Source organism: Leucopleurus acutus (assembly GCF_964270905.1).
Source record: "Leucopleurus acutus genome assembly, chromosome: 2".
Taxonomy (NCBI): domain Eukaryota; kingdom Metazoa; phylum Chordata; class Mammalia; order Artiodactyla; family Delphinidae; genus Leucopleurus; species Leucopleurus acutus.
Genome location: NC_139143.1, coordinates 108,705,909 through 108,716,575, shown reverse-complemented (window position 1 = coordinate 108,716,575; position 10,667 = coordinate 108,705,909). Strand labels below are relative to the sequence as shown.

General features: G+C 35.7%; 1 pseudogene across 1 annotated transcript; it reads left to right on the top strand.

Annotated features, from left to right (window-relative positions):
* Positions 1-725: 725 nt before the first annotated feature.
* LOC309958107 (bifunctional 3'-phosphoadenosine 5'-phosphosulfate synthase 1-like) lies at positions 726-2,532 on the top strand (annotated as a pseudogene). Its single transcript has one exon. The product of its transcript is annotated as a bifunctional 3'-phosphoadenosine 5'-phosphosulfate synthase 1-like (transcript).
* The last annotated feature ends 8,135 nt before the right edge of the window (positions 2,533-10,667 follow it).

The following is a 10,667-nucleotide window of genomic DNA, read 5'->3' as shown; positions in this document are numbered from 1 at the left end:
GAAGCCAGACAAGAATATATTGCATATGATTTCATTTGTGTGGAATTCAGAGAACAATTAAAACTATAGTGTTTAGGAATATAGGCTTAAGGAAGTGCTTACCCTATAAGGCATGATAATGATTACCTTTACAGGATAATGATTAAAAAGTGGCATCACTACCAAACTTACAGAAATAAAAAGTATCCCATGGAAATACTGTAAACAATTATATGTCAATAAATTAGATAATTTAGAGGAAATGGACAAATTCCTAGAAACACAAATTACCAAAACTGACTGAAGAAGAAATAGAAAATTTGAGTAGACCTCTAACAAAGAGAATGAATTAGTAATTTTAAAACTTCCCACAAAGCAAAGCTCAGAATCAGATAGCTTGACTGATGAATTCTATCAAACATTTAAATGGGAATTAATACCAATCCTTCACAAACTTTTCCAAAACATAAAGGAAGAGGGAACATTTTCAAACACATTCTATGAGGCCAGTATTACCCTGATACCAAAACCAGACAAAGATATCACAAGAAAAAAAAAAATCCCATATACTTCTGCCCTGACCCATATCAGAGGTACAGCCAACGAGCCACACAACCAGAATCTACAGCATAAAGTGCCTAGGTCAGAGCATACCTTCCTGCTCTGCTCCACCCCCAGAGGCCTCCCCTCCTCCTTCTAACCTTTGGGGGTTGAAAACCCCGGCACCCTGCGCACTCTCTACAGCCATGAAGGTCCTTGGGAACCTGTACAAGAAAGACATAGTGAGCAATAACATACAGAACTAGGGAAGCAGAGAGCACCTAATGTCACCTATCAGGCTCACCATGTCAGCAGGAACAAGAGGTCAGGTGGTAGAGACCAGAGGTGTCTTTTTTTTGGTTGCACAGTTTGGCTAACAGGCTTATCTGGAGCAGGAAAAACCACGGTGAGCATGACTTTGGAGGAATACTTGGTTTGCCAGGTTATCCGTGCTGTACTTTGATTGGTGACAACATTCATCAAGGTCTCAATAAAAACCTTGGCTTTAGTATTGAAGAGAGATGAGAATGTTCGTTGAGTTGCAGGAGTTGCTAAGCTGTTTACAGGTGCTGGCTTAGTGTGCATTACAAGTTTTATATCGCTTTATACTCAAGATCACAATAATACAAGGCAAATTTGGGAGGGTACAAGTTTGCCTTTTTTTGAAGTATTTGTTAAATGCACCTCTGCATGTTTGTGAACAGAGGTTATCAAAGGACTCTAATAAAAAGCATGGGCTAGAGAAATTAAATGTTTCACTGGGCTTGGTTCTGAATATAAAAAACCAAAAGCCCCTGAATTGACGCTGAAAACAGACTCCTGTGACATAAATGGCTGTGTGCAGTAAGAGTTATGGAACTTCTTTGGGAATGGGATATTGTACCTGTGGCATCTTGTGTGTGCCAGAAAATAAACTTCATTTGGCAAAAACAGATGGAGAAATATTATCAGCATTAAAAATTAATAAAGTGGTTGTGCAGTGTGTGCAGGTTTTGGCAAAAGATTGGTGCATCTCACTGAACGGCTTTATGAGAAATGGGGAGTACTTGCTCTGCCTTCATTTTGATTATCTTCTGGCTGGGGACATCATTAATTTGTCAGTGCCTATATTTCTGACAGCTACTCAAGAAGATAAATGCTGGACATCTGGACAGTTTTTGCTCTGATGTAGGAGGGTCACTGTGCAGCTCTTCTTCTTCACAATCCAGAGCTTTTTTTTTTAACACAGGAAGGAGGAACACTGTGCTAGACAGTGAGGAACAACATTCAGGACCACCCCTACATCAAGATTTGTTTTGGAACAAGGAGGTTGGCTGACTGAAGGAGATCTTCAAGTCTTTGACCAAATTTATTAGAATGATGATCTTGATCAGTATTGTTTCACTCCTACTGAGCTAAAGCAGATGTTTAAAGATATGAAGGCTGATGCTGCCTTTGAATTTAATTATGAAACTCAGTCCACAATGGACATGCTCCATTAATACAGGATACTCAAAAGCAACTTCTAGAAAGGGGCTTATAGGTGCCCTGTCTTTCTCCTTCACCCTCTTGGTGGTTGGAGAAAAAATAATAATGTTCCTTTGAAGTGGCACAGGAAGAAACAGGCTGTAGTGCTAGAGGAATCCTGAAACAACAGTGGTGGCCATCTTTCCATATCCCATCATGGACCAACTGAGGTCCAGTAGCATTGCAGAACACTGATGGTCACAGGAATCAACATTTATACTGTTGGGTGAGACTCTGCTGGCATGTCTCATCCAGAAAACAGGGAAGGGTCTTTATGAGTCAACTCATAACAGCAAAGAGATAACAATGGCCCTTGACTTAATCACCTTGGAAATAGTTTCCCTTCAAGTTACAGTTTACAACAAGAAAAAGAAGCGTGTAGACTACCATGACTCTGAACACCATGAAGACTTTGAATTTATTTCAGGAACACAAATGTGCAGACTTACCCAAGAAGGCCAGAAACATCCTGAAGTGTCAAGACTCCCAAGGCCTGGACCGTGCTGATAATACTGCAGATGCTTGGAGAAACCTTAAGCTGTTAACCCAGTCACTCTATCTTTGACACTTCACTAAGTAACAGAAGGGACCAATAGTTACTGTTGGCATTTCTTTGTAGTGGTGTCTGTTTGGACACCCTTTCTAAAAAACAGACCGTTTTCCTTAATTAGCATCAGTTTTGGTCTGCCCTATGGTTTTGTTTTGAACTTGTGTGGTACACTGCTAAGTTTAATATATCTTTTCCAGTTACTATGGTTAATATACCTTTAATACAATTTGAAAATCTTGTCTTTTTATTTTATATTTATGCTTCTGTCTCATGACTTTTTCAAGCTGTGATATTAGTTGTAATCAATAATATACATATTGAATCTTACTATTTATCTCTGAAAAAAAATCCACTAGAAAATAAATTTGGCTAGACCTTATTTGGGAAACTTTACAAGACATCTATAGCAATTAGATTTTTGTTTCGGCATTGAAAATATAAGTTACTTTCTTTATTCCTTCCTTCCAATCAGCTGTGGATCTTTCAGGTGTTATAATCTAAGTATTCTTATGATCTGCATAAACTCTGAGTAAATTTTCTTTATTCAGTAAAATTAAACATTTTGGTTTATTTTTGTTAAAAAGTGAAGCAAACCAAAGATGAATATCCCCTATGAATATAGATGCAAAAATTCTCAACAAAATGCTAGCAAACTAAATACAGCAATAAACAAAAAAGGTGACAGTGACCAAGTAGAATTTATCCTAGGAATGCAAAGTTAGTTTAACATCAAAATTAATTAATGTAATAAATCACATTAATATCATAAAGGAGAAAAATCCTACAACCATTTTAATAGATACCAAAAAACTATTAAAGAAAATATAACATCCTTTCATGATAAAAATGTTCAACAAACTATAAGAGATCTTCCCCAACTTGACAAAGCATTAATGATGTTATCCACAGATACCATCATATTTAATGATGAAAGACTGAACACTTCCCTCTTAAGATCAAGAACAAGATAAGGATATTTGTTCATGCCTCTCCTATTTAACATTGTATTGAAGATTCTAGCCAAGGAAATTAGGCAAGCAAAAGAAGTAAAAAGCATACAGATTGGAAAGGAAGCAGTAGAGCTATCTTTATTTGCAGATGACATCATCTTGTATATAGAAAACCTCAAGGAACTCACGCACACACACATACATTCACACACTTACTAGAACTAATAAGCAAGTTTAAGAAGGTTACAGAATATTAAATCAATATACAAAAATCAACTGCATTTCTATACACTAACAAGGAACAATTTTCAAATGAAATCAGGAAAACAATTCTCTTTACAATAGCATCAAAAAATAAATTATTAGGTATATATTCTTTAAAAGTACAAGATTTGCACACTGAAACTACAAAGCATTGTTGAAAGAAATTTTAAAAGATCTAAATAAGTGGAAAGATACTTTATGTCCGTCAATCAGAAGATTTAATATCAAGCTGTCAATAATCCCCAAATTGATCTACAGATTCAGTGTAATCCTTATTAAAATCCCATCTGGCTTGTATACAGAAATTGATGAACTGATCCTAAAATTTAAACGAAAGTCAAAGGTCCCAGAATAGACCACACAATCTTAAAAAAGAAAAATGAAGTTGGAAGACTCACATTTTCTGATTTCAAAATTTACTAGGAAGCTATAGTAATCAAGACAAGGCAGTGTGGTACTAACAAAAGAATAGATCAATAGACTAATGTCATAATATGAGAATCCAGAAATAAATCCTTATATTTATAGTCAATTGATTTTTGACAAGTGTGCCAAGGCAACTAAGTGGGGAAAGAACAGTCTTTTCATCAAATTGTCCTGGCAGTACTGGATACCTACACACAGAAGAACAAAGTTGGTCCTTCAGTTCATAAAATAGAAAAAAATTAACTCGAAATAGATTATAGACCTAAATGTAAGAGTTAAAACTATAAAACTCTTAGAAGAAAACATAGGAGTATGTCTTTGTGACCTTGGGTGAGGCAATTGTTCCTTAGACATGAGACCAAAAGCACAAGCAACAAAAGAAAAAATAAATAAATTATGTACATTGAAATTTAAAACTTTATTCTGTCAATGATACCATCAAGAAAGTGAAAAGGCAGCACACAAAATGAGAGAAAATATTTGCATATCATATATAAAAGAGATTTGTATCCAGAAAATATGCAGAACTCTTATGATTCAAAAATAAAACGAACAACCCAATTAAGAAATGAGCAAGGAATCTGAATATTTCTCCAAGGAAGACATGCGAATGACCAATAAGCACATCAAAAGATGCTTGACATTATTAGTCATTAGGGAAATGCAAATCAAAACTACAGTGAGAAATACCCACTAGGATGGCTATACTCAAAAAGACAGATAATAACACGTGTTGAGGAAGATGTAAAGAAATTAGAGGCTTCATATATTGATGGTAGTAATGTCTAGCCACTTTGGAAAACAGTTTTGCAGTTTCTCAAAATGTTAAATATAGAGTTATCAATATGACCCAGTAATTCCACTTCTAGGAGTAAACCTAAGGGGAATAAAAACATATACCCACACAAAAACTTGTACATGAATGCTTATAGCAGCATTATTCATAATGGCCAAAAGATAGAAAAAATCCAAATGTCTATTAACCAATGAATGGATAAACAAAATGTGGCACATCCATAAAATTCAATATTCTTCGTCCCTAAAAAGGAATGAAGTATTGGTACATGCTACAACATGGATGAACCTTGAAAACATTGCTAAGTGAAAGAAGCCAATTACAAAAGACCACATGTTACAATACATAGTTTCACCTGCGTGGAATATTTGGATTAGCCAAATCTATAGAGACAGAAAGTAGATAAATATTTACCTAAGACTGGGGGTAAGGGAGTAAGGAAATCATCGGAGCAAATAGGGAGTGACTGCTAGTGAGTATGGGGTTTCTTTTAGGGGGGATTAAAATGTTCTAAGAATTACATTTTGGTGATTGATACAACCCTGTTAATATACTAAGGATATCAAATTTTACACGCTAAATGGGTTAATTTGATGGTATTTGAATCATATCAATAAAGCCATTAAATATTGTGTACAAAATTCAGGGGAACTCAGTGACTAGCTAGGAGTTTGTGGATGTCAGGAAAACATATAATAAAACAAATAAGAGGGCTCCCCTGGTGGCGCAGTGGTTGAGAGTCCGCCTGCCGATGCAGGGGACACGGGTTCATGCCCCGGTCCAGGAAGATCCCACATGCCGCGGAGAGGCTGGGCCCGTGAGCCATGACCGCTAAGCCTGCGTGTCCGGAGCCTGTGCTCCACAATGGGAGAGGCCACAACAGTGAGAGACCCGCATACTGCAAAAAACAAACAAACAAACAAAACAAACAAACAAAAAGAAACAAGAATTAAGTGAGGGAAGCAGCATGTGTAAATATTTTGAGAAGCAACAGAGTTTGGCATAGTTTAAGAATGACCAGATCAGAATCCCTTAGGCCATGGAAAGAAGCTTTAGTAGTATTCTAAATAATAGAAATATATTAAAAGGCTTTAAAATTATCACTGGCTACAATGTGGAAAATGGATTGAAGGATAGAAAGAGCAGAAATTAGAATAGAAAGGAGTCAATTGCAATAGACAAGTCTCAAGATTATGAGGGTTGGACTGGAGTAAGGCAGTAGTGACATAGAAATGAATTAATTTGACAATTATTCTGGAGGCAGAAAGCATAGGGCTTGGTAATGTAGTGAATGTTGTTTGCCTGAAGATAAGGAAAAGGTGAGAATCATGACTCTGAGTATTTTGGTTAGTGTAACAAGATGAACGGTTGATTCAACAGCAAGAAAGAGAACACTGGAGAAGACGCAGTTTGTAGAGGAGGGTTTGGAGAAAGATGATCATTGGCATACAAGTAAATCTATTGAATTTAAGGACTGAAGTTGAAGTAGACATGTTCAGAGACATGAGATGAATTTGTGCTCAAGAGAGAGACAGAGAGACAGACAGACAGAAACTGGAGGTCCTGAAAAAGTTTTGTTTTTTTCCCTGGTAGTTTTGTTCCATTTCCCCAGATCTGTCCAATAATTCCCATTCTCCAATTGTATCTTTTTATTCCTTGGAACCAAAGAATCTTTGAATAAGAATCAAGATAGTTGTCTGTTTTCAGTCTCTCAGAGTCAAAATATCCATGTAGTATTTGTAATAGAAATGTTTCAATAACAAGTGACAAAAAATAAAATAAAAATCTCAAACTCAAAATGACTTAAACAACAAAGAGGATTATTGATTTAAGTAACTGAAAAGTCAGAATATGAGGCTTGATCTCACACCTCAGATGAAATCTCCAAGGATCTTCTTTCTCATATCCTCTCTACTGTGGTTTTCTGATGGCTGTATCCCCGTGCCACCCTGGTAGCCCTCTGGGAGTTCCAGGATCTTCTGATAGTTTCAGCAGAATGTTTGCAGCAGTTCTAGATGTCATATCTTCATACTCAGGGAACTAAGAGTCTCTTACACTAGCTGTTGTATATCAGTTCCTTTCACTGGCCTGAACATCCGTGTCCTTCCCTAATCCAACCACTGTGACAAGATTACAATGCCCATCTTCCTTAATTTGTGATGGGATTACATCCCATCCATCATAACTTGAAAATGTCAAAGTTGAAATGCATTTAATACAGCTAACCTAAGAAACATCAGAGCTTAGCTTAGCCTATCTTAAACATGGTCAGAAAACGTATGTAAAAATTAATAAACAGAAACTTCAATTAAATAGATTTGGGAGACCAGAAAGGGGAGCTTTCATGCCTTGAGGCCCTACCCAGGTACAAAAGGAAGAAGAAAGACTTCTCTTATTTCCTGGAAAGGACTCAGCCAATAAGGAGCCAAGGACTCTTTGTTTACTATAGCCCTCCCAACTTCCTTTTCTCCTCTACAGAAGTGTGCTACCTCCCTTGTGGGGGGAGACGTGAGGGAGAGGAGCAAGTGGTGCTTGCAAGTGGTTTGCCATCTTTGCAGACTCCAAATTGCAATTCTCTGCTTATCTGAACCAATCTTTGCTGGAGAGATATATGAAAGTCTATCTATTTCAGGTCAACACTTACATTAGCTTACAGTGAGCAAAATCACCTACCTCAAAGCCTATTTTATAATAAAATAATGAACATCTCATGTCATGTATTGAATACTGTACTGAGAGTGAAAAAGAGAATGGTTGTATGAGTGCAGAATGGTGGTAAGTATATCGGTTTTTTACCCTCAGTACTTCCCAGCAACATGAGGAAGTATTGTACCACATATGAGTGGCCTGGGAAAAGATCAAAATTCACAATTTGAAGTATGGTTTCTACCGAACGTGTATAGCTTTTGCACCATCGTAAAGCCAAAAAATCTTAAGTCAAACCATTGTAAGTCGAGGACCGTCTGTACTCTGATTTTAGACAACAAAGAGTCACCCCTGAAGCAGGACGTGCATTCAATTTCACCCAAACTGCATGGCTAGAAAAAAGGAAGGAGCAGATTTCCTCCCCAAATATAAAGATTCTCTTGGTTAAAAACAAAAATGCGGAGAAGGGGAGAATAGATTCAAGGAAGGTAACAAAAAATATCCTTCAAAATGGTTCCAGGCACTATTCTATACTATGGTATCAAAATCATTCTATATAGGGATTCCCTGGTGGCGCAGTGGTTGAGAGTCTGCCTGCTGATGCAGGGGACACGGGTTCGTGCCCCGGTCCGGGAAGATCCCACATGCCACCGAGCGGCTGGGCCCGTGAGCCATGGCCACTGAGCCTGCACGTCCGGAGCCTGTGCTCCACAACAGGAGAGGCCACAACAGTGAGAGGCCCGCATACAATTTAAAAAAAAAAATCATTCTATGTAGACCAGAAATCTTAAAAATTACTTTAGATTACTTTTCACCTGTAAATCAACAACAGCAAAAATTAACAATAGAATATAGCCTTCCAAGGGAAAAAAAAAGTGGTATTTTATTTCCCCATACTTCATGATGGAGCAAAGTCATGAAGCTGTGGTGGTGAAGGTTGCGAGGGAAAGTCAGTGCACTGAATATATTGTCTATTCCCATCTTTCATTCACATTCTTTGCAGACATTAGTAAGGGTCACCAGAAGCACCCATGCTAATCAAAGAACAAAAACTGTGGTATTGTATGCTACAGCCTCTATTCCTGGATGAATAAATAACACTGAAAGTTGCTTGTCTTTCTTTATGTAGCTGATATCCTGCAGGTATTTTAAGGAAATAGTGTTCCTAAGACAGTCACATAAAAACGCTAGTGGAAATATGATGATCCATTATATTAGTCTATGAAAAGATATATAGTTTTTGCATTTTAAAATTAACAAAATATTCTTAGTAGAATAAAACTATCCCCAAATAAATACATTAATGAAATTGTTTTGTTGCTTAAAATAAAAGGAAAAAGGAATACAATTATGACTTCCACTCTCATCTTAGTTTTGTCACTTCAAATGTACAAAGTATTTATAGCTGCATCTTGTGTGCAAATGAACAGAAAATCCTGTGTTTGTAAAACTACAGACTATATAAAAATAGATTTTACTTTTAATCATATTATAGTTAAGTTAGTCATTAACAATTACATAAAAAATATACAATCATCATGTTTCCATTGGCAAAAATATGATATGAAAAGCATTACATGCCAATCTTCAAATTTGTCTTTATATGTGAGGTACTAAATCAAAGAGTATTAAGAGTAATGCAAACCAATATAAATATTCTATAGTACTCTGCTCTAAATCTAGAATGACATAAAAATATTTGAGTTTATTGCTCATAGGATTTACTCAATGAATTTAGTTTTTAAAATAAGCTCACTTAAAACACAAATATTATTGTTCTTTTAAAAGTTAAAACTAAATGCTACAACTTTTCCCCCCTATTTGTTGAATACATATTTCAAACTCATTTTCCCCATGCTTTAGAGGAAAAAATACAACACCTGAGATTTAAAGAATTCCACTTATTTAAACTCTGTTTTAAAATTACTTGAGCTATGAAATGTTATTGATTAATTGAACAATAGTATTCCATTCAAGGGATGAATAAGTGTGATCAACCAAGGCTCTGTATACATAACATAGAAAAAACAGTTCAAATATTATATTAGTAAAAATTATTAGGCAATCCTAATGTTTGAGTTCATAATACCAAGTAAGCAAATAATTGACTAAAATTTATTCCTTTCCCTATTCTGAAATTATAAAGATAGTCTCTTACAATTCCTCCAAAACATTTTACACTGTTGCTGCCACATTTAGATCTTTAATCCACACAGAATTATTTATAGCTTTTGGTTAGAGACAGGGATTCTCATTTTTTTCTCTATATTGATAATTGAAGTTTTAAATACTATTTAATCAACAGCCTATCCTTCTCCACTGGTAGGCAATGTTGTCTCTGTCATATATAAAGTTTCCATTCATGTACTGATCTATTTCAAGTCTCTGTTCAGTTCCATCGGTCTATTTTTCTTTCCTGGAGAAATGCACACTGCCTTTATTGTTTATAGCTTTATATTATTTACAGTTTATAATGAGTATTTGTATATGGAAGGAGGTCTCCTTATATTGTACTTCTTCCAAATTATTGTGGCTATTTTAGTCTTTTGGACTTCAATATATATTTTATAATCATTTTGTCAAGTTCTAAGTAGGTTAAAAAAAAAATAAAAAGCCAGGATGTTGATTGGAATTTTGTCTTATTTCACTGCCTCAGATATCCAGTTTTGATGCGAGGAGGGAGGCTGAGGCTTAAATATTATATTCCTTTTCTTTGATCATTGAGGACTAGTCAGGGTTTTACTTTCTTCTGAATCACTATTGGCTAGTTATATTTCTAGAAATTGAACATTTTGTCTTAAGTTTTCAAATTTAATGACTTATTTATAATATCTTCTTTTAAAAAAATCTTTTTCTGTTTATGGGGTTATGACTTTTTTCACTGCTAATATTCTTCTTTGATGGATTCTCTCTCTCTCTCTCTCTCTCTCTCTCTCTCTCTCTCTCTCTCTCTCTCTTTTTTTCCTTGCTCAATCTTGCCAGGGGGTGCCTATTTTATTAGACTTCAAAA